Source organism: Herpailurus yagouaroundi, unplaced genomic scaffold, assembly GCF_014898765.1.
Source record: "Herpailurus yagouaroundi ecotype Mexico unplaced genomic scaffold, PumYag 139, whole genome shotgun sequence".
NCBI classification, from domain to species: Eukaryota; Metazoa; Chordata; class Mammalia; order Carnivora; family Felidae; genus Herpailurus; species Herpailurus yagouaroundi.
The window spans coordinates 33,104,954-33,131,167 of NW_024412394.1; the positions used below are offsets into that span (position 1 = coordinate 33,104,954).

Consider the following 26,214-nt stretch of genomic DNA (forward strand, 5'->3'; position numbering starts at 1 on the left):
CCCTTATGTTTATTACATTATACTACCTGGTGCACAATCCTCCCTGTTGATAGGCAGAAGCATTACATGCACTTCATGATGATGAGAGCATGCTTTCATCACTTAGATTTGCTTTAGGAAACACATCTAGTACAGCATGTTTTTTTTTTTGTTTGTTTGTTTGTTTTTTTTAGTACAGCATGTTTGAGGGTCTAATGCCATCAATTACTGTTAATGTTGAATGTTATTAATTTCCCAAATAGAAAAAGAAAATGCATTTATTAAAATTAATTCCAGGGGTGCCTGGGTGGCTCAGTCAATTAAGCGTCTGACTCTTGATCTCGGCTCAGGTCATGATACTGTGGTTTGTGAGACAGAGCCCCTTGTTGGGCTCTGTGCTGGCATCGTGGAGCCTGCTTGGGATTCTCTCCCCAGCCCTCCCTCTTTCTCTGCCCCTCCCTCTCCCTCTCTCTCTCAAAATAAATAAATAAACTTTAAAAAGTTAATTCCTCTGAATTATCTGAATAAGCCACATAACAGTTTTGGGTTATCATGTTTGATTAGACGTTAATAGTAATAGCTAACACTTTTGAGTGCTTTTCACGTTCCAAGCCACATGCCAAATGCAAATTAACATAGTGTTGTAAATAAACCCACACAGATGAGGAAACTGAGGTTTAAACTTGCTCAAAATCACACAAAAGTTAAGATCTAAACTCAGATTTACTTCTCTCAGCATCTACGTAAACACGCACATCCTAAGCAGAGGAAGTATGAAAGAACAGAAGTATACTCTGGTTCTAAAAGCTTTATGTCTATAAAAGTACAAGAGGATCAGATGTATCTGGATAGTTTATAGTCTCTTATAACTTCATGTGGTACTATATAAAATATCAAGTTAATTCTCTGGGGAATCATGCAATGTCTTTATTATTCCTTGCCTATCAATGTTTCAGTATGCAATAATGAAGGCAAGAAATGCCTGCTTCCACATATCAGTACATAACTACCAAAAGAATAAGTACAAATAATAAAATAGAAATCACTAAAATTTTTTGTAACTAAGAAATTCAAGTAAATGAATTTTTGGAGTTAGCATGTTGCAACTACCAAATTAGCAACATTTAAACATATACACAGCACAGGTGTGGCCCCCAGCAAATCTGTTATATTCATGTGTAGTGAAAAAATCTGTTTTGGACTTGGTGAAATTGCCTAATTTAGTCTCCCATAAAAAATAAAGTGATAGAAAAAACTAAAGTGATAGAATCAAAAACTATATGGAAATAAAAATCTATATTTTGATATATATTTTGAGTTGATGAAACTATATTTTTATCAAAATGAAAACAATTTTAACAGTACAGTAATTTGGTACAATGTGGTATAGAAACATGATATAGTCATTTAAGTGATTAATATATTTAAGTATAATATTTTTAAAGGCATAATATACTTTCAATATACCACATGATTGCATCTGCAAAAAATGGGAGACACCATAAATTAATAGGCAAAAACTAAAATATTTAGGTATGAATAATAATATCATAATCATTTTTATTTGGGAACTTTTTGGTTAATATTTCCTCAGTGTTTCAACAATTTTTTAAGAAAACAAAGAAGGACATAAGAGCACCTAGCCTCACAATGATGAAATTAAGATAAATGATGTAATACTCTTTTTAGGTCATTCAAATAAAAGATGTTTGCTCACCACACAGTAATTGACTGTGGTTTTAAAATAGTAGTAAAAATATAAAAAGTTCTCAGGTGGCTGATTATATTCAATGAAACTTGAATAGGTGACTCCATATATTTTAAGAAAACTTTTGAAAATGATTTCTTTTCAGTAGCACCGAGGGTGGTATCCTTGTGCAGTTTTTTGCTGCTATTGTATATTGACATGACAGAATGTCTTCTTTTGATACAAAACAGAACCCAGTAGAATCAAGCAAAGAAGAAAATGTGCTTAATTTTTAAAAGCAAATAGTAGTAAAATATTTTGTGACTTTGTTCCAATGGTACTTAATCTCTATGTCTAATTGCGTTTATACACATAGATTAATCACAGATCTTCATTTTTTCCATATTAAAATTGAAAGTATGTTTCAGATGAAAAAAATAAACTATGATAAAAAGTCTTATGAAAGTGATGGGATGTAATGTATAACACGGGGAATATAACCAGTAGTATCGTAATAACTTTGCATGGTAATAGTAACTAGGCCTGTCATGATGATCATTTCATAATGCATAAAAATATAGCACTATCTTGTATCCCTAAACTTAACACAATATTGTATGTCAGTTGTAATTCAGTAAAAAAAAAGGTCTTATGATAAAAGAATATGTTATCTTGTTACCTTTGCGAAATCAAAACTTTTGGCCCAGTTCACTGTCTCCTCCCCCCAAGAAAATCTCTGAGGAAAAAATGAAACTCTATCATCTGAAAATTCACTTGAGAACTGTACATAACCTTTCCAACTCATCTAAAGACTGGGGAGTTTGCAAGGGAAGCAAGAAAAAGTTCAGATGCCTAAAAAAAATCTGAGTGGTTCCAAATCTAGTTGCTTAACCACCAGCGCCCGAGTGTCTCTAGGGAAGCAAGAGACATCTGCGGGTTTGGAAGCAGCATACTTTATAAACATGAAAGATGTGTTTCCCCACTCTCTCACCTCTCTATCCAAGGGGAGGAAAATACCGCAACATGAATTAAAGGTCAAAGAATGAAAAGTTAGTTACCTTAGAATTAGACAAAAGAAATGAAAAGTGAAATTGAATTGGCCATTTCTTTTTCATAAATATTCCATGTTAAGAGCTGTTGGAGAAAAACTGGAGTGCTTGATGTGTAAACTTCAGATTAATTATAATTGATATTCTGGCCTTATTCATTCTGATAAGACATTGACATATGATAAGCAGTCGCTTGTGATAAATAAAGTTTAATGCACTGCCCTTTATGCTTACTATGGTTTTCCTATAAAGACAAGTCAATAAATATTTATAAAATTAATTTATCTCTATTTTGAGACATTTTATAGGGTCATATGAATAAACAGAGTCAGCAGGTCTGAGTTTGGATGTTGGTTCCATTTACCACTTGTGTGACCTTGGAAAAGCTCTTAACTTCAATATACTAAGTTTTAAAACAGATAATGATAACAGCACCTCCCTTATTAAGATGAACCTCAATGTTCTTAATTGTCAAAATTAAAAAAAGTTTTTTAAAATGTTTATTTATTTGTGGGGGGGGCACAGCACGAGTTGGGGAGGGGTAGAGAGACAGGAGAGAGAGACTCCCAGGCAGGCAGGCTCCACGTTGTCAGCACAGAGCCCAATGTGGGGTTCGGACTCACAAAACTGTGAGATCATGGCCTGAGCCGAGATCAAGAGTAGGATACCTAACCGACTGAGCCACCCAGGCGCCCCTTAATTGTCAAAATTTAATAGGCGTTTTTCCTTTAAAAATTTTAAGGGTTTACTATGTACCAGGCACTGTTCTAGACTATAGGGATATAGCAGTGAGTCCCTGATCTCAGGGTATCCATGAAGAGCCAAAGTCAGTTAAGAAATTAACATATAATCTGATGCATGTGATAAATGCTTCAAGGGAAGTATAGCTGGTTAAGTGATCAGTTGGAAGGGAGTGCTATTTAAATGAGGTGGGGGTCAGGTAAGGCCTTTCTTACTGAAACTAAAAGAAGCAAGACTAAATGAAGCAAGGGAGTGAGTCGTGTTTATATCTGGTGTCACATATTTGCCCAATTTCATTTAGGTAAGTTTCCACATCTGAGTGTTACATCCATTTGTGCCAGAAGCTACTATATAGAGAAACAAGGATTTTTCATGAAAGGGAAGTAGAGACTAGCAGGACATATGCAAAGTAAGAGGAAAAGAAAACATTTCTTTCCCTTCTGTCGTACACGTAACTTCTGGGTTTGAGCACAAACACCCTGGCCTATGGGATCTCTTAAGGGTTGAAGGGAAGCTGGACACATAGGCTCCTGAAAGGAGTGGGCTCCAAAGGAAGAATGAACATTGCTTTCATGCAGTCTTTTCTAGTGGGGCTGCTAAACTTAGACTCAGGAATAAGTTGCACTGGCAAATGGGAAAAGGAATGGAGCTAGGGTAAGGGGTCTTGGGCCGTTTATCTTATGTTTCTCCACCTATGGTCCTTTTGAGATCCTAGCATGGGGTATGATTAACTTTGAAGTCTGTGTAAGAGTCAGCCCAGGTGTAGCACACACCTAAACAAAGAAGGACTTTCAGGAAATGATTAATACAAGGCCTTTGGAGAAACAGTGGGAGAAATGGATGTTGCGAAAGTAATTCTCTGAAAACTCTCTGAAGAACATTAGATTTAGGCAATGTAGTAAAAAATTGATTCATTGTTCTGCTAGGTCTTTTTTCCCTCTGTGGCAAAAGAATCGAAATTCTTACATGGCAGTTCTAAGTTCAAAAGACATTTACTTCAGATGACAGTGGCATTTTTATAGCATGTTAACCAATGTGTGTGAAAGTTATCCGTAGTATGCACTTGAATTACTAGAGTGAAGTCTATTAACGCCAAATGTTTTAGAAAACAAGCTGCTCCAAATTTCAATTTCTTAGGGTTTATTTGTTTCATAGTGCAACCAGTTTCCCAATCTCTCCAGACCTTGGCACCATATTTTATGTTATAGTTTCAGTAACTTGAAAAACTTCCACTTCTGCACATGCTACTTCCCAGCTTTGGTCTGTCTACTACTTAGGACAGCTGCTTTACACTCAAGCTCCACCCGTCAGCTTCTTTGAGAGCAGCCAGGCAATAATGGACATTTCTGGGGAGGGCAGAGACAATGTCTGACTTGTTCAGCTGTATCCTAAACTCTTAGCACAAGAGTCCAGTTCAGAATAACTGCTTAATATATGTTTATTAAATGAATACACCAATGTCTGAAATACTCTGGGATCCAAAATTATCTTTTATCTTTTCTGAGAAGGACCCGGGAGAGAAGGCAGGCAGGTATTATTAGTACAATAGGGGTGTTGATTTTTATTTCTTCCCTTTTTGATAGGATTACTGAACAGGCAGACAGAGAAAATATTTGGGCAAAGTGTATTTGACCAAGTCTTTCATGTACTTATGGAGAAATTTAATCTGGATCCTAATACAATCAGGAAGATTCACTGCTCAACAACTGTACCCCAAAGGAACCGAGGACTGCAAGAGATCAACCTGGAGGAGAGCCCTGAGAGCCAGGATTATGGACATTTTGTATGCAACAATTTTAATCTTTATCAGTATCTTTAGTTAAACTAGAGAATGAAGGCTTTCCCAATCAGACATAAAATTCTGTTGGATCAGAATCCAAAAGGACTTTGACAGGTTAGTGCAACAGGTTGAATCTAACTTAACAATTAGGTAACATTTCTAAGATATTTCTTATGCAGTGAAGGTGACATAACTGCTGCTCTTGGGTTGTCTTATGGATAAATGTAAATACCTATTTAAATTCAGGAATTGAGCCAAACAAGTACCAACTGGGGCAAAAGAGCAATTCATGCAAAAAAAGGAATGAGTTTTAATAGACATTAAGCCCAACCTGGCTTAATACTGATGATTGCTCCCCAAAAAGCTAATGTGATTTTGTCGACATTAAGAGAACTGTGCTATCTTTAGAAATTATCCAAGTATTTATGGAGCTTCCATTTGCATTGTTCTAGGTGCTATGTGGGATAGAGGAGTATCAGGCATGGAATCCTTGCTACTCAGAAGATTAGCAGTCAGAAAACAATGTAAGATATGTGATTTGGCAGACTAATTATCAAGGAAATGACTCCTCAAAACTCTTAAACACCCAAAACCAAAACTGAAAACAAACAAACAAACAAAACCCAGAGGCTTGAATGCACTCAACAGGCATACATGGTCCACTAATTGATATTTATAGCCATGGCCCAAAGTCTTCAAGAAACTGCTATAAATAAGGTCCATTACTCTCTTTATAGAGACCGATGTTAATGCACTTAGAAATTGTCTTTGTTTGGTTGTTTTAGTTTTAAATGGGAAATAATTCACTTATCTAGAAATTATGCGGATCAGTTCATTCTTGAATAGGGTCAAATAAATCAGATACTACTGTACACAGTGAAGCACTGAAGTATACAGGTCAGCCTGTAATGCTTGAGAAGAGAGGGAAATAAATATGAGAAGTCACAGAAATGTAACATTCCACTCCAAACTCTACTGAGCCAAGCCAGATCTGTGGACTCTTGGCACTTTGAGGTCATGGCACAACCAAAGACTCTTGAGTGCTGACAGGAGGACAGGGGGTTACAACAGCTGCTTCTAGATAAGCCAAATACATAATTTATCAAAATAGCCCAAAGTTGCATACAACATCATGTTCCCCTTATAGTGACAGTGATGGTGCCCCAAACCAATGGCACATTTCCTTCTCAGGTGGGATTTCCAATGCATAATACTCTCCCATCCTTTGTGCCTATATTTGGATTTTGAATTTAAGTCTGGAAAAAGTGACACCAACAAGTGGCTACATGTCTCTCCAAACTTATGGCCTCTAATCTCAGCTGACCCTCAGTGAAGCACAGAATAGCTTCCTCTGTCAACTTTTCTATGCTCACAGCAGCTTCTTCAAACCTGCTCCTCCTCCCTATTTTCATCCCTCTCAGGCATGACTTACCTCACTCCCTACTTCATCTGGTTCATTCTGTCATAAAGTACATTACTGTGTCCCAGCTCAAGTCTGTTCTATGTCCACTCATCTTTTCTTATTTACAGGAAAGACGCCTCTCCTGTTCAAGGCTAAAATTCTTTCATCTTTGTGAAGCTGCTGATACTCTCGACTTCTCCCTCCTTGAATTCTCTACTCCCTCTATACCTATGGCCTCATTTTCCTCCTCCTCTCCTGGCTCTTTTCCTGGCATCTTTTGCTGCTCATCTTTAAATGTCATATTCCTCAGCTATGTCCATGGTCTTCCTCTCACACTTACTCAGGCAGCATGATCCACCAGTTGCTCTTCCTAAGTAGGCTCTGCTCTCCACACCTCCACCCTTTGTAAGTGCTCTTTACCTTTCTGGTGTATCTGCTCAACTCATCCACTCACCTAGGGTCTGCTTGTCCTTCAATATGTTCAAAAAGTTTTGTGAACTGTTTCCTGATTCTCACACTAAGTTAAATAGACCTTCTCTGTACACCCCTCCTCTTAAAACTCTCAACATGACTTCCACCACAGGTTCTCTCATGCAATCAATAATTCTCATGTTTTTATCTCCTTTTAAGTCACCAACTCCTTGAAATGAAGCTGCATTGTTCTTTGCCATATCTTTGTGTGAAGGGCTCAGTAAACACCCATCAAATGAATGGATGAATTTTTTATGTGCAAAATAGGAGATCAGGAGATAATGAAATATTGTCTGAATGACCAATTGATGGAGTTGCCATTTGTTTTTTTTTTTTTTTTTTTTTTTTTTTTGCCTCCCCGCTGAGGCCTGTGCACCCGCGCGGGCCTGCAGTGGGGAAGCTTGGAGTTGCCATTTGACAGGGATGTGGACCAAGTAACTTCATGTCCCTAATAAGAGGAAGGGTTTGTGATGTTCTGATGATCTGTGCCAAATATATCTGCTTAAAATTACTTTAAATAAAGACTAGATATTAACAAAATCTAAATAGACTGTACAATAAATTAAAATGTGCATTAGTGATTACTTTGCCTTCTTTTTTTTTTTTTTTTTTTTTGGTAGCAGACACTGAAACACTTTTGGGTAACTATTGCTCTGTATTATGGTGACATGGGTTACTGGCTAATGAAGACCTACACCATTTTTTTTATCCTAGATTGTAAACCTAGTGCATCTTAGAGGAAAGAGGTCTATCTTTATTCCTCAGCAGATGGCCTCTTTCGACTGTAACTGCTAACTAACCATTTGACCCTATCTGATAGGCGCCCTAGACCTAGAAAACGTGCCTTCAGCCTTTGAAGTCCTCACATGGTTGGAAGCAAACAGGGGATGATGACAAGAGCATCGTTTCCTCTACTTTGTGCAACTTTTTATTTTTAACATAAAGCTATTTGGGTTTAAGACTTTAAAAATACTTTTGAGTGTGCAAAAGAAAATAACTTCATAGTTTCTAGCATGGTGGGAGACATTAAAAGAGCTCTGGTTGCTGAATAAAATCACAGTTTTAAACCTTCCTGAGAGACTGTTATTTCCTCACTAATTCCCCTTAAGCAAAATATTTAAGATCAGTATGAAGAGACTACAGCTTTTTATTCTGAGGATTACCTTTCATGGAAATGATAAAATGGAAAAATAATTATTCCACAAAGTTCAAAAAAAGAGCCAAATCCTCTCAACAAATCCACAGATACCATTACCCTTAAATACCCTCCACTTATCAGGGGGGAGAAAAAGAAAACTTCCTTAGATCTATTCAAATATAAAAACATTCTTTACTACATTGAATTTTATAAAATCCCATTGTTAAATACTTCCTCTCAAACTCTTGCCAAATGGGAGGATTACTGCTGAAACAGACAAGGAATATGTGACCTCCTCTCCCTCCCCTGATGAACATCAGGGTTACACTTTGGCACACATACAGATCTATTTTCTACAAAGGATGCAGCTTTTCAGAGATGTGAAGGATCGGGAATGAGAACACTGGCCCTCATCAACCCACTTCCTCTATTGGAAGGGAGTCTCCCAAATAGTCCTCTAAAGGAAACACTGGAATGAAGTCACCCATGTTTAGTAAAGTAACAGTAGCCTGATGATGTGACTGTCTCAAAAGTGATACAAGGCACAGTGGTTAGACTGAAAGTTCACTGAGACTTTTAATAATGAAATTTTAGATAAATATTTGCACAGATGCACACACATATTTATTTGTTCTGCTTCAACGGGACTCTTCCAAGTGCAAGTTTCAAAATATAAACAGTGGGAAACTGCTGCAGTAATGACTAGCAAAATACAGCAATTATTTGCAAGAGCTGAAAACTATTCATCTAATAAAAAGTAGGAAGCTGTGTGGGAGAAAAAGGAGTGAAATTCTCTAGCAAGTGAGGACAGTTGGAATTTAATAATTCACTTTGGCAATCATATTTGTTTAGTCAGCAGGCCAATGTTCTTACTGTGCTGTACAATGCCAGGGACAGTCTTCATCTTAAACACCCACCATGTTAAGAGAGCGACTATTTCTAGCCAAGCCACATAAATACTATCACTGTAGCATTCCTAGAGTATAAACCTTTTATTACACATCTCTAGGCAGATCTGTAAAGCCCAGAAAGGACTCTCATTAGTTCAGAGATTAATTTGGCAGAGATGGCATCAGATTATTTGAAAACATGTTATTAAGCAATATTTCAGAAGTGGCAGTTATGCTCCAGTAACAGAATATATGCTAGGCTCCAGACTGTATTTTTAACATCTCCTTAGTAATATAAACAGAGACCAAGGCATGAAAAGCTCTCATGGCTTTCTCTTTTCATTAATCAATGTTTTTCCTCTTCAAAGATATTTTCGTCACTTTTAATTGAAATAAATTTCCTCTTCAATAAAAGTGAAGACATGCACAAGAGCTTATAAGAGAATGTACATATTGCTGTGGTGTTAGGAGCAGATGGACATAATTGATGATCAGATTAACGCAATTAGATTAATGACACCTATTATGCAAACAGCTCAAATGAGTAAATAACAAATGGCTGACCACCTATGGAATGGTCTTATAAGAGTCAGGAAGGCAAAGAAATGGAAAGTATATGTAGCTGCCATATGTCTGCATGCATCTATTCATATGCATCTTTGTTTCCTATGCTCATTCACTGGTTCTCCTTTGCTCAACTCTTAGGTATCATTTAATTGGTTAAATTAATATTTCACCAGGATTAACTTTTAACTAGTTATTTATGCTAACCCAGAAGCCATAGACTAGGTTTTTCATGCAGTAGATGGTCAAATACTGCCTAGCAAATATTTTTTTCCAGTGGTAAATATATGGTACAATAATACCATATATTTTGGAAAGAAATATATATATTCCATATATTGTGGAAAGAAATCCAAACATCCTTCAGTGGAGAAGGAGAAAGAATTAGGTGTTTGGAAAAAAGGGGCATTTGTGAAGAAGCAATGGAGATTTGTAAATCCTGCACAGTGAGAGAAACTTGTACAGTTAGCCACAATCTGGAACAACCAGTCCCACTACCACAGCAGGGCGAAGACCCCCACTGAGCACAGTCCAGGAGAGGTCAGCAGGCTGCATATCAGAGACCCAGAGTGGAGCCCAGTGGCATGAGAATGAGGAATGACTTCCTGGTGGCACATGGGGAGGTGACATTATTTTTTGAGTGCATAAGAGGAAAGTGAGCATTTCAGAGAAACAGTTGAGGAAGACTAGATGTGAAAGTCTAAATTTAGAGCAATAATAGTCTGGGGGATTGGAAAATCTTCAAACATATACTAAAAGACCTGACCAGGAAGCTCCACTTCTGACAAGTGTGGAACAAAGAAACATCATGAAGGAAGAGAAGAAGCAAGTCACAGTCAAATCCCTCAGCCAGAGCTATCTATGCAGTTGGTTAAGTGCCCTACTTGGAAGATCGAAAGTTAGTGTCTGTGTATAATTTGATGGATAAGAATTTTGCTTTAAAAATCTTTTTTAGACAATTGTGAATAGTTCCCTTCTAGCATTCCTCACAGTCCTTATTGAAGAGGGCAGCTGTGATATAGAAAAATAACATCCTATTATGACTACCTTTGCTAAAATAGCCTCTCTTTCTGCAGGCTTATCTGACCCAGACCTCAGAATCTCCTGGACTAAGAACAACTCAGGCCATTGTGATTTAGAAGTATCCTGGTGCTAGAGAAGACACCAAGATGGCCAGGAGACAATGGCAGCATTAGAAGGCCCTAGTTGAACAGAATATATAATTTCATTTAACAGCTGCGGAAGCTCATTAACTACGCTGGCATGAATGATTCTTTACAACTACAAAAAGAAAGAAAAACAGCAGCCTATTTACAGATGCAGGGAGAGCCATCCCTTGTTTTCTAGCTTTCAAGGGAAACAAAACATTTCTGCATAATAACTTTATCCTATAATTCAACACGATTTAAAAGTGTAGCTTGCCATAAGCTTAAAAAGATATTTTTGTGCCACATATTCAAAACTTCCACAATATTCCAGCAGTTTCTGACTGCATGGCTTCCTGGTTCCCCATGACCTGCTAAGGGGGCCAATCAGGCAGCAATCTGGCCAGCCCAGGCACCTTCCTGGCATGCACGCTCCCTGCGCTCAAACATCGCTCTCCCTTGTACTTCCTCACGTCCTCAACTTGAAGAAAGTATAGCTCAAATGCTTTCCACAATCCTTCATCACTTCTTATTTTTTATTTTAGGTTCCTGCCACTTACTAAATGACCCTGAGCAAATCACTTTGTCTGTGCTTTAGTTTTTTTATCTATAAAATTATGATAGCCCCCGCCTTCATGGGGCTATTGTGAGGACTAAACTGTGAGTTAATACAAAGCATCTAGAACAATGCCTGGCAATAGCACACCCTCAATAAATGTCAGCCAGTACTTCGCTATTATTACCACTACTTAGGACACGATGCACCGCTATTACTAATGTCACGTGTATTTCACCAACTCCACCTAAGTAAAAATTGCTTGAGGGGAGAGTAGAGGTGCATATTAGTACCCTTTCATGCCCTCCTCCTTCTTCCTCCCCTGCTCCTACCTCAGATACATACACAAACAGGAGGAATGTTCCTGATACTTTCTTGGGCTCAGCTGAAGGTTCACGATGGCATGGCATTGTCTTTATCCCATTTGGACAAACTCCCTCATGGCTGTTTTTCCTCCTAAGAGTAAGTGGTAAGGTATGCTCTGGGATGGGTCCCTATTTTTCTCTTTCATCATCTCAGACACTCTCTGTTACTCAAGAGCTCTCATAAATAGAACTGCTTGATATTAGTGCTCTAGGCTAAAGGAATGTGAAATAAATGATTCCCCCGTGTAGCCTGGTTCATTTGTATTCCATACTGGGGCCGAAGATGATGCTCTACTTGGTGACATTATTGTTTGTTTTTTTCTTTTAGCATGTATTTCCTGTGAGATCTTTTCAGTAAGGGGCAGCTAATCTCAGGTAGAATTTACATAATCTTGGGTTTCTGGTCCACATGACATTATCTCATCCCACTCTTATTAGCAATCACAGGAATCAAGTCCTTTTCAACTTTGTATCCTTAAGCCCCTAACATTCATGATTATTTATAAAAATAGGTATTCAATATTTATTGAAGCAAGCAGTTATATTAGCCACATTCTGATAGGGCCGGTCATGATTGAGGTCCTATCATTTAGTTAAACTGAATCCAAAATTCAGAGAACTTTTCACAGTAACAAGTACTAATCTGATGCTTATCAGTAAAATTCAAACTCATCAAGATGGCCTACAAGGCCCTACAATGTCTGTCCCTTATTTACTTCTCTGACCCTATCTTGCTCACTCCAAACCAGAATACTTTATAATTTTTGCCTGATCCAACTTCTGTTCCTTTGCACTTACTGTTTGTTCCCTCTGCTTGAAATACATCTCCCCTCAGAATCTCACAAGATGAACTGCTTCTTATGATTCCTATCTCAGGACAAAGAAGGAGCCCATGGCCTGAAGAGAAAGGAATGACTTCCCCTGAAGAAATGACATGAAGTATGATACCTAAAGTAGGAGTGTGCATGCACATATGTGTGTGTGGCTGTATGTGTTTTGGGGTACACGTGAGGAAAAAAAGAGTATTCAATCTATGCAGAGGCAAGAGCTGAGGCAAAGGCTTGGAATGCAAAGGAATAGAGCAAGGTTGTTTGCAGAACTCCGATGTGGCTTCAGCTTTAAAAGCTGGGGACAGCAGAAGATGGGGCATGAGCTGAATCATAAAGACCTCCTTCAGAAGAGGATCCAAAAGAGGGGCAGTACAGCATTTATGCGCAGTAGCCCTTACGTAATACCTTAATTTAAGATACACATTAATCGCTCTTCATAAGAAAAAAATCCTTCTGTTTTCATGGGTATTCTCCTATTCTTCCCTAACTTAAAAATAATTAGTAGTGTTAAGTGTGAGTCAACCCTAGGAGTTTTATACTTTTTCAGGAAAAGTGAGCTACCTCATCCAAGATTCAGGGCATGGACTGCTCATCGGCCTCCTGGGAGCTTGTTTTCTAACCCTCAACATAACCATAACTTTTCCTACTACTAGTCCTGGTGTTAACTCAGGTGAGAAACTGAAAGCGATTTTAAACCTTGTTTTAATTAGCTATTAGCATATCATATACATTCACACACACTGAATTTGTAACAACCACCTGAATGGATTCTTCTCTATACAATATATATATATATATATACACACACATATATATATATGTATATGTGTGTGTGTGTGTATATATACATATACACACACACATATATATAGTAAATTGCTATTATGTTAATTTAATAGATTTAATAGATTAGATTAAATTGATTAGCCTTACATTTTTAGAATTTCTAATAATTCATGATGATTCATTTTAACTACTCAGAGATTTAGGAATAAGTTTCAAGAAATCAAGAGAATCAGCCCCAAAACTATAGGAAGATTAGATGATTGGTTCAAGATACAGCTGAACATTATTCTTCCCATGAACAGTGTGCAAATTTCCTAATTTCTTATTCAATGCTTGACTGTCAGAACTTATTTTAAGCAAAATACATATTTACTTGGGTAAGAGAGTAGAATGAAAATTAGAAAAAGAAAACTATATATCTTATATGGCCATGAAAGCTACTGAAAGCATATGAAAAAGAATAAATGTTTCAAAGTTAGATTTTCCAGATGGGCATTCCATAGTTGAAAGATTGTAATTCCAAAAATAATTTTAATCTAACATAACAAAGAGTAAGAAATTGAGCAAAATAATTTCCTTAATAGGCACTTGGAAATATGTATTATGTATAAAACATCAATCCTCTAAGCTGAATATTTGAATTTATAACTTCTACCAATTCTTGCACTCATTTCAACATACTTAACACTCAGTGCAAATAAATCATTTAAGCAGGACAATAGTTTCTATTCATTAACATCACACATCCTGCAAATAAATGTATTTCTACTGTGGGAATCTTGACTGCAAGTACTACTCTTTTATGGCATGACACATTTATTTACATACATTTTCCTTCACTGGTATGTATCATCAACATTTATTCTTTGCAAGAGTTTAACTCCTTAGCTGAAAAACACCAAATCCAAAATTCAGAAATGTAGTTCAGTCTCTGCAAAGAAGCATATTGAGAATAACAAGCTTATGACACATTACCACATTGCATAACATTTTATATTTTCCAACACTCTTTCCAGTAAGGTACCTCATATGTGAGATCTCATGGTGTCATTTTGTAAATGAGAGCTGTGGAGAGATTCTGATTTTGCTCCGTTGTTAAGGTACCTGAAGGAGTTCATTCATTACTTTCTCTAACCATGCAGGGCACTGAAGCCTTTGGGGACAGTAAGTTCACATTTAGTGTTTATGCTGAATGAATCCCCATTCTACTTTGTTTTAATTTGCATTAAAAAGCCTCTACTCTCAAAGTACTGCATCATTAAGTTTATATAATAATTAGATATACAAATTAGGAAAGGCAGATTAAGTATCACTTGGCAACATTAACTTGCCCACCACCTTCCTCACACTGAAGATTTAAGAAGTGTGTATTAGTGAGAGATACTTGTTCGTGCGTAACAACTGAAGAAGCCTGTTAAGAATACTTAATTCACTGACTACTATTTCTAATAATAAGCACATTCAGAGGATGAGATTTTTTTCTTCATTTTATTTACTGGATTTCTGCCATTAGGAAGAGCAAAAATGAAGGGGAAAAACAATAATCATAAAAAACCCAATCTCTTAAATGATTTAATAGCTTGGGTCAGTGCACACAAACAACTACAGCATATACTATCAACCATATTTTCTATAGCTAGAGTATTTATTCTGACATAGTACTATATGAAGAAAGTTTTCTCCATTACTGTAGTGAGACTGCTAAAACAGTTCACTAAGAACCATCTTTAAGAATTCAGTAAGTCATTTCAAATATTAAGAAAAATAACTTCCAGTTGCACTCTGATACAGAAAAACAACTGGTATCTTTACATTATAATTTTTAAGCCACCACAAATGACACCACTCAAGAAAGATATTTCCACTCCACACCCCAACCATAATATTTAGCTACAGTTTTAAAGAAAACAAGGCAATTGTGATAGCATGTGTTTGGGCAAGGATATGTTTCACAGGTATAGCTACTAAGACTATATTCTTATGTAGCTTCCTTTGCCCTCATTGTCCTCACCCCTGGTTTTAGTTATTCTTTAACAGAGGAAAGATTTTACACATGTGTAATATTATGGGTAGCATCACTACAAAATGGAGTCCAGGTTCAAATTAGAGTTTTATGGTCAGGGAAAATTAGTATCATTTAAATGAGTCACCAGTGCCACTTTTGGACCTCTTACACCTATAGAAATCTCCCTTTTAATGATGTACCCATTTTTATTTTCGCAAATCACAAACAAAAATTAAACATGCAATAGTTATGATGATTACTCAGTGTGGTGCTATTTTTTGTTTTACATTATAAACTTTACAGCAACAGTCATGTTATATTTATGTAGCACACATTTTAACAATGTTTTATTCTCAGTAACCGACCTATGGTGGCCCATTTCAAGAGTTTTATGTCCTAATCATACATGATATGTTACTATGCTGATATGAACATAAAATCTTAAAAATTTTTATAAAGAAGGAAAACCACATGAAAGCAATTAGCAACAGTTTCTAATTTATGCTAAATATTAATTTATCCTACTTAAGTGCAAATAACTGTCTATGTAGTTGTAGATATCTAACACTGTCAATTTTTAAAGTTGGATATTTTTGTGAAATAAAAAATTGCATCCAGATCTTATTCCAAATATAAACAGGATACTTTTGAATTATTTTAAAATAGCATTTTAGATTTTTCCTAGTGAAATATGGGGCCTGAGACATAAAATATTACAGATATTAATTTCAAAACTATCCAGCATATTTTCTGGAGATTTATATTTCTTTAAGAGTATTTGAGAAAGTTGTGATTTTTACAAACTAAAATATTCTAACATGTAATCACTTAAATGAGGCAAATAACTAAATAGGTGGGAAATGGAAAATTTAGAGGGCAATGAGGCAAGGTCAGGGATATGAAATAACATAGGAGAATCTAAAGAAAGTGAAGGTCAAAGAACTAGGAAAAGTTTACTCATTTCTCCAAACCTATCATAATTTACCTAGGAAATGTGGTTAAGTTCCCCGGGACACAGCTGAGTTACCTGCTCTCAGTGTTTTAAGTTTACCTATTAAAAAACAAGCCACATTCTTAATTCCAGACCTCAGGGCCTAGCAGATGGAAAGCCTTCATCCCTCCCAGTGACAGCCTACTAACCTCTCATGGCCCAGCATGACTAATTGAGGTTTTCACTTGATGGCTTTATGTATGAGAGAAATTTAAAGGCACTTCTATACATGCTCCTTCCATCTCAGCTAATGAGAATGTTCAACTGTAGCCTGGACAAAATTTAAATAGTGGTCACACTGTTTCAGTATCACCTCTTACTGACATCATCAGTGAGTATTAAATAGGAAACAATAACTATAAATTCTACATTAATGACAACAATGCATGTTTAGAAAATACAGTGTTTTAGAGGACAAAGGATGCCATTTTCATCTCCTTTTATGTATCTCATTTCTACTATTTAAGTGTCTCATGTTTTAAAAAATCTGCCATAAGACACAGATTTACAAAAAATACAAGTTGTTGGATCCTTCACAGAGGTCCATAACAGGATTCTTTCAAAAGTATTAGGATGCCTTCATATAGTTAGGGTAGCATTTGATGCATGTATCACTTTTAAGAGATATGTGCTATTACATAAAACAAAGTAGATTTTTCAAAGATTGGTTTATCTTAGGTACTTTTTTAAACTGAAAACTACTTTATTACTTAAAGACTGAACCTATGAGGAAATAAGTTTAATTAATAATGTGAAAGTGAATTAACTCTGGGCTTTGCTTTTTTCTGTTTTCAAATAATTTAGGTTTCATTCATAGAAATGTTTGTGAATGGCTCTAAAAAACACATATTTTGAAATTACATATAAACAGCAGGACAAATCACTGTTTAGAGTGATTTGTGAACTATTGCCCTAGTACACTTTTTTTTTTTAGAACAGAAATACTATAAAACATTTCCTCACTTCTCTCAGGAATACTTTGTCTCTTTTCTTTTCTTTCCCTTTCTTTTTTGATATTGCAAATTCAATACACAGAGCACCTCTCCTCCTGCCCCTCTGAAGTCCTCTGAAGATGCAAAGAGATAGTTTAAAAGTCATTTAATTCATACCATTTTCACCCAAGCTCTGTAAAAATGAATCAAAAAGAAAGCAAGGTATTCAGTTTTAGTTAACAAGATAATTGCTCCTTGAAGTCTGAGGCAGTAGGCAGCTGCAAACATCCGACTGAAAGCCCATCTGTGGCTTCACAGCTTCCAGTCGAGGATGTTTACAGTCGCTCACTGTCAAGAGGGATATACCTTCTTTCTGTTTTGTTAACCTGCATACTGGTTCCTAGCAGGTGTTTCTAAGATGCACAAGAAGTAATTGTGTATGTTACTCAACTCTCATTCCAATGCAGAAATATTCTAGAAAATGTCTCAATATTAAAACAAAAAGCTTCATGTCTGTTAATCATCTACCAAGTTCCTGTAGGATTTTGTGACAGACTAAGAAAATATATGCAAATTGCTTTCATCCATTATTGTTAGCTAAGAAATAAACAAGGCAGAATTACTTAATAGGGCTCCAATTCGTATTATGCAATTTAAAATCCCTCTTTGAGTGAAAATGACCAAACAGAAAAATTAAATTATGTTAACAACATAAAGTACAAATTAACATTAAATACTACACTTAAGTGAACTTAGACTCTCAATGAAAATATAAAAGGTCTATTTCAAACATTATAAATTCTGATTAAAAAAAAGAGACTTACGTGCTTTTATATACCACTCTTGCTCTGAAATCTGCTCCCAGAGACAACTTGTATAGTCAGCTCGTTTTTGAAAGAGTATGCAACAATCAGGAGAAAAGTAGAAAGTAATAATGAGGTCTATAACAGGCATAGATCAGTTTGTGGATCAAAGTTTCCCACTGGAAAAACACAGAACCTATCACTCGCAACAGAGTGACGCACATTAACTCCAAATTTGAATGTTTTGAATTCCACTCCCATTCTCTTATGAAAATAAATGAGGAAAACTGAAGGTTAAACTCTATCGGTCACTACTCTCCTGAAGGAATTCGAAACGCTTCCTAGTCTAGTCAAAGATTAAGTTAATACAGAACAGTGGGTGTGCCTTTCCCTGAGATTTTTTAGAAGAAGTTACCATAAGATTCTCAGGTTGCAAAAGTCTTAGTAGTTTGGGACACCAAACCCAAAACCAAAACAAAATCCACACAAACAGTGTCATGTTTACTGAAACTAACAAATGTGAAGAGCTCCATAAATTACTTTCTCAAAGCAAAGGGCAACTCTATCCCATTAAGGTTAAGAAAGTTAATCTTTGAGGCAGCAGGTGAAAACAAGCTGAATTATGTTGAGCCCTTTTTCTTTATTAACTAAGGACTTTGAACTATTAAAACTTCCTAGGGAACCACGTTTTCTCAATGGGTCAAGTCACATAGGGGAACAAAGCAAACTTTATCAGTGCTGTGCAATTCTACATTCCTGAAATTCTTAGTACTTGGCATTCACATATACCATCGCTGACTGGAGCTCTAGTCAGTTCACCAAACTCAGCTATAGCTACCAACCTTGTGAACTTCTCACCAAGACACTCACTTCTTTTAAGTTAGTCACAAATGCTAACCGTACCCTGGCACCATACTCTGTGCTCTGTAATTAAAACAGATAAATACCAAGCCTTTACACCCTGTGAAGACATTGTATAACAGTAACTGTGTACCAAAAGAAAATATTTTTACTTCATAAATTTTTCTCAAAGTGACAGAGCCCGTACTTGTCTTGGAATTTTACCACTTTTAAATAATAACTTTAACCTACAAACTAAAAATGGTGACTAGTACATATTAGGCAAATAACCTCAAATAACAATTCAATGAACATGTTAAACAGATATTAAACCTTAGCACAACTTTGAAAATCCAGCCTTTTGCTCAGAACTCTTATGAATAAATACAAAAAATCCTCCAGAGCATGGAAGACAATAAAATTTCAGTTACAAGTGTACATAAATGGAAGGGTATTTAACAAGCATCAACACAGTATATTTCACTGCCTGTATACATGGACTTCCTTTTTAGCAAGACACTAGCTAGATGAAATCTACATGGAAGGTAAAGTGGATTTATTCCAACAAGATACTGAACAATTTTGCCAAGTTTAAGTGAGATTCAATGTTAAACTCTTTGCTTGTTTTCTGGTAATTGAACAGTATTGGTTCCATTAGAACAGCAATTTTCAAAATGAGAAGCTGGCAATGGAATTATCAGGATAGCTTCTTCTAACACCACATACCTGCACTACCTCTTGCCCCATCCGTTTTGCAATTGTTATTCAGAAGGGGAAGGTCTGAGTGTGTGTATTTTGCAAAAGCTATCAAATGATTTTGCCGTATTTTCTTGGCAGAGAACTACTAACCTAGAAAGATGTAACTAAATAAATTTGCTTGAGACAAAAAACTCTTGTCACTATTTGAGAAATAATACCAGTAAATCCAATTAAAAAATCATGAATTAAACACAAATATGGCAGAATAAGACTCAATTGTGTCCAATACATGAGATCCTACATACTTTTATAACACTGGAAATGTTCACAGAAAACAACTTAGTTCAAAACGATAGGAACGCTGGGTGCTCTAGCCCCAGTAGATAAGGTTCCTAAGAGTCTCCACACCCAAAAGTGCAATTCTGGATGTCTATATCCTAGTCAGTTTTTATAGTGTTCCTCATATTAGTTTTAACTCTTTGAAGGATTAAGTCCTCCTGGTGGTGGATAGTTTAGGACTGGTCCCAGTTAAAAGTTTAAAATTTTTTCTTCCCTATGACCCAGCAATTGCACTACAAGGTATTTATTCAAAGGATACAAAAATGCTGATTTGGAGGGGCACATGCACTCCAATGTTTATAGCAGCACTATGGACAATCGCCAAAGTATGGAAAGAGCCCAAATGTCCATCGACTGACAAATAAAGAAGATGTGGTACATACACACAATGGAGTATTACTCAGCAATCAAAAAGAATAAATCTTGCCATTTGCAACAACGTGGGCGGAATTAGTGTATTATGTACGCTAAACGAAATTAGAGAAAGACAAATATGATTTCACTCATGTGGAATTTAAGGAACAAAACAGATGAATGTAGGGGAAGGGAAGTAAAAATGAGAGAAAAACAGAGAGGTGGACAAACCATAAGAGACACTTACATATAAAGAACAAACTGTGGGTTGATGGCAGGGCATTAGGTGGGGGATGGGCTAAATGGGGAATGGGCATTAAGGAGTGCATTTGGGTGTTATATGCACTGGGTGTTATATGTAAGCACTGGGTGTTATATGTAAGTGACGAATCACTAAGTTTCAGTCCTGAAACCATTACTACACAATATGTTAACTAACTTGGATTTGAATTAAAAAAATAAATTTTTTTTCTTAGCTACCCTAAACCATTCAGTCTTGAGCTCTCTTATTGATTCTATAATCACACATTTTCCTAAGCTGTGCACAACTTAGAACAGCTTAAAATATTATAGCCACTCAAGCTCCATTACCTCCTTCTGCTAATACACACAATTCTCTGGATTTAAACATATCAGAGTTTTTAAATTAAATGGCCTACATTTGAATGGTGAGGTTTTAGGCACTTATCAGCAGGTGGTGGGAGTATCACTGCTTTACTGGTCAACTCATTTATATATACTAGGACTCTCCCTTGGCCATGGAAATGCAAAGGGACATATAGGTGAGGCTTTTTCCTCTGGTTCCACGTATCTCCTCTGTGTCCATCTAACCTCCACCTGCTCTAGCCTCTGAAGGTTTACAGCGGCACCCAAGGAATGGGTGCTTCATGCCACCATAGGGCCTAGAGCCCAGGTTGTGCTCTGCATCCTTCCACGTACCATCTCTCTGGAGGCCAAAGTCCCAGGCAACTGTGTCAACAGTATTGGAATTTGGCCTCTATCCTTTCCTTCAGAAAACCCACCTACAGACAAAAAACACAAGTAGTTTCTGTTTCCTTTCATAGAAAGCATACATAGAAGTGATCTGAAATGGAAGTAAAATAAATGTACAACTTTTGTACAAAATTGTCCCTTTGAAATTCATCTTCACTTTCTTCTATTTATACTTAGTAGTCCACACTGTTGTTAGCCTAATTCAGTGTTCTAATTATTATATTTCTTTTTTTTTTTTAATTTTAGAGAGAGAAAGAGTGCATGAGTCAGGGAGAGGGGCAGAGGGAGAGAGAGAGAATCCCAAGCATACTCCACCCTCAGAGCAGAGACCGATGTTGGGCTTGATTGCACAACCCCAGGATCATGACCTAAGTCAAAAGAAGAGTGGGATGCTTACCTGACTGAGCCACCCAAGCACCCCAAATCTCATTTTATTTCTTGCTAATGACAATGATGTTGAACTTTTCCTTGCTTTTTTTTGGTAATTAATAGAAATATAGACCTACCCACTCATTGCCTGTTGAAAATGGATGGAGGCTGTAGGAATTTACTGGGAACATTTTTCCATGGATTGTGCATACATGCAAGATTGAGAAACTCAAATTCTAGGAAGAAAAGCAGTATCTTGGATAGTATAGGGCTTACAGTTACAAAGAATAAAATCTCTTCTACTGTAGATATTAATGTAAGTATTTTTTGTTCAATTAACAATCTCTAATAAAATGGTAGTGAGAAATAGAGAATTAAGCTTAATAAACTGTATGTATCAAGTTTATAGCCTTAACTTTAATACATCATTTTTGTTGTATGCCAAGCAATGTTTATGCATGATCTCATTTTATCCCTGCCATGGTATGATGAAACATTTACTATCATCATCACACAGATGGGAACACTAGGATTGGAGAGCTGGAATCATACACTCACTTTCCTATTCTGATATTTTGCCTATTGTAAGCTCTTCTAAATCATTTGTGCAGTTGGGGAAGGTGTTAGTTTGAATAAATATGAGACAGTGAAAATTCAATAAAAATTGTGTTTGCATTGTAAATTGGGCATAAAAATTAATGAAAAAAATACTTTAAGAGTAGAAACAAATATCCAGATCTTTTGGTGATAAAACAATTCATTCACTCATTCACCAACATGTATTTATTCATTTGCCAAAATCTCCTTTAAAATAATACTGATTTACAGTTTAGGCCAGGGTTCTCCAGTCAGGAACTCTTCCAGTTTATCAGTTTTTTGGTTATTATTACCTTACTCTTCCATCTGCCCCAGCCTCTCTCCTACTCTGGCTGGCTTTCTCACTAGGGAGGGGGATTCCAGAGGGTCAGGGCATCCTAGCCTTCAGGCTAATAAGGGACTTTCCATCCAACTCCTCCCATCCCCTCTCCTTCCCTTCCCTCAGGCATATCACTGGCAGCAGTTCCTAGGCTGCATCCCTCTGACAACCTGCTGGCTCAGCTTTTCCCCACTTCAGGTTTCCATTAGACTCTTCACAAAGAGCAACTCTCAGGGTGCCTGGGTGGCTCAGTCAGTCAAGTGAGTAAGGCGTCAGACTTTGCTTCAGGTCATGATCTCAGCGTTTGTGGGTTTGAGCCCCACATCAAGCTGTCTTCTGTCAGTGCAGAGCCCACTTTGGGTCCTCTCTCTCCCTCTCTCTCGGCCCCTCCCCCATGTTCTCTTTCTCAAAAATAAATAACCTTAAAAAAAAAAAGGCAACTCTCACCTAGGAATACTTTCCTAGTCCTGTTGAAACATAAAATCATATTTCTAAAGGGCCATTAAGGTGAATTTAAGATAAATTTCATTGTAATAATCACATGGCAGAATTCAGAAGTTCTTATTTTTCTTAAAGCTGTAAGATTAAATTCCCTCCAATAGTAAAAATTCAGCATGATTAATACTTTACCTTCAGAGTAATGAGAAATGATTTCAGAAGAACACAATTCTCTAAAGGAAACTGTATTCAAAAAATATTTCTGTTTGGGGCACCTGGGCAGCTCAGTAGGTTAAGTATCCAACTTCGGCTCAGGTCATGATCTCATGGTTCGTGGGTTTGAGCCCTGTGTTGAGCCCTGTGCTGACAGCTCAGAGCCTGGAGCCTGCTTTGGATGCTGTATTTCCCTCTTTCTCTGCCCCTCCCCTGCTCGCCCTCTCTTTATCTCTCTCAAAAATAATTATTAAAAATATATGTTTATACATTTCACAATTTCAAAAAATCCATTTCTAATGTAGGTCAAACTACACATAGTTGACATTTCAATTTTAAGTAAATAAAATTATTTTGATGCTCTTAAAGAAAGATTTGAAAGTAATCTGCTACTTGGTTCATTATTTTTTTCAAATACCTTTAGAAAGTATTTCTTAGTAGTAGCCCAGGTTAGAGACTTTATTAATCATTTTGTATAAAATAACATCAGTAATTGCCATAGAATAGCCAGATTATTGACACACATAGAAACCGACTCTTTCTAAAATTACATAATCATTAAAACATGTTTACAAAGCTATACAATGATACAGAATATTATCTACCCCATCAGGTAAAAGAAAAGCCAACAAAAAAAACCGTATGTATGACATAAATATTACCATGGTAAAATGCAGAATATACATGTGACTCTTTTCTTTCTACTTTTCTGTATTTCTTTTTTTTTTTTTTTAAGTAAGTTCCAGGCCCAGCAGAGAGCCCAATGAACTCATGACCTGCACTGAGGTCAAGAGTCTGACATTTAACTAACTGAACCACCCAGATGCCCCCTACTTTTCTGTATTTTAAAAGTTTTCTTGAATGTGAATACTTTAATACAAATATTCAGAAGAAATTGATCCATTTCAGACATAAGAATTACAGCCGACCCTTCAACAACACAGGTGTGAGCAGACAAGTTCACTTACATATGATTGTTTTAGGTAAATACAGCACAGTATTGTAAATGTACTTTCTCTTCCTTATGATTTTCATAGTAACTTTTTTCTCTAGCTTACTGTACTGTAATAAAACAGTATATAATACATATATAAAATATGTGTCAATTGCTTGTTTGTATTATCAGTAAGACTTCTGGTCAACCAGTAGGCTATTAAAGTTTTAGGGAGTCATAAATTATACATGGAGTTTTGACTGTGCTGGGGGTCGGCATCCCTAACACAAGGGTGAAATGTAGTAGCTTTCTTATCTCAAGAGTAATGTAGACAGTGCCATACATTTCTTAAAAACAGTTCTCTATGCAGGTAATCCTTTGAAGGGAGAGAAGATTGCATGAGCCTCTTCCCTGAAGGCCTTGATTCTGTCTCAATCACTATTGTGTCTACTGGAGCAGCCCATAATGTGTCTTTCACATAGTAGGTACTCAATATATACTGGCTGAATTTTTAAAACGTTGATAAGGAGATTCTTAAAATATACCTTATTTTAAATTATCCAGCATCTTTCTTTTGCAAAATTTAATTTTTTTTAATGTTTATTTATTTTTGAGACAGAGAGAGACACAGCATGAGCAGGGAAGGGGCAGAGAGAGAGGGAGACACAGAATGTGAAGCAGGCTCCAGGTTCTGAGCTTTCACACAGAGCCCAACGCGGGGCTTGAACTCACAAACCGTGAGATCATGACCTGAGCCGAAGTCGGACGCTTAACCGACTGAGCCACCCAGGCTCCCTTTTGCAAAATTTGTAAGCTCATAGCTCTTTAAAAATTTTTCCTCTTTAAAAGTGATAAAATAGATGAAAGTTAATAATTGGTTCAAGTTTAAAGCCAAAGCTATAACACAAAAGATGTGAGAACTGTCTTGAGACCAGCTGAAGCTTCTGCCAAGGTGAGAAGATGGGAGTCTTGGGCCCTTTTGATGGAGACTGGCATGGACAGATCTCTGAGCCAATTTTCTCTGTGAATGGAAACTATGATACCTATACCTTACAGAGTTCTTCTGAGGAGTGACATACATATGATAAAGTACCATACACATATTAGTTATTTTTCCTTATTATTAGTGTCTGATTCTGAACATGTTAAGGGAGATTAATCAGAACAGTGTTTACTAATGGAAATAAACTCCTAATGTCATTTGGAATTTTTTTTAAATTATTTTTAACGTTTATTTATTTTTGAGACAGAGAGAGACAGAGCATGAACAGGGGAGGGGCAGAGAGAGAGGGAGACACAGAATCCGAAACAGGCTCCAGGCTCTGAGCGGTCAGCACAGAGCCTGACGCGGGACTCGAACTCACAGACCGTGAGATCATGCCCTGAGCCAAAGTCGGACGCTTAACCGACCGAGCCACCCAGGCGCCCCTGTCATTTGGAATTTTAAACAGCTATATGATCTCATTTGACATCACTGAATATCAATTTCCTCAAGTGTAATAAAAGAGTTAATCAGATTTGCTCTAAAATCCTTCCAGCTATAAAATCCTATGACTCTAATTCCTTCATTCATTGCTTGAATTTATGAGGTAGGGGTAGGAGCTGAAGTAGGAGAGGGTTGGAAGGATTTTTTGAAATTAAACATATACAAATCATAGAAAAGTCTTCCTTTACCTAGTGTGATTTTTCTTAATACAAAGAAGCACCAATTACCCTGACTTCATTCACCATCACTTCCCACACCCACACATTTTTAAAAATAGCCGGACTACAAAATAGTTTGAGAGTATATATTTACAGGCACAGTAGTTAGTAGATGACTTATGAAATTTTATATAGAAGAACTTAATTGTCTCCAATACTGTCTGGCATGAGATTTGGGTTATAAATAGCAAAAGAAAAGAGGCTCATATACCTTATACCTGAGGTGACATCGCATACAGAAAACAGGGACAAAAAACGTCTTATTCAGAGTTCAACCTTGAAATCAGGTTACAAGACCTCC

The 26,214-nt window shown here is 36.6% G+C and overlaps 1 long non-coding RNA gene across 1 annotated transcript; it reads left to right on the forward strand.

The window, feature by feature from the left end:
• The first annotated feature begins 4,159 nt into the window (after positions 1-4,159).
• On the forward strand, positions 4,160-12,015 carry LOC121029654 (uncharacterized). The gene is made up of 2 exons (XR_005789821.1): positions 4,160-5,350; positions 10,778-12,015. It is a non-coding gene; the product is annotated as an uncharacterized LOC121029654 (long non-coding RNA).
• Positions 12,016-26,214: the final 14,199 nt, after the last annotated feature.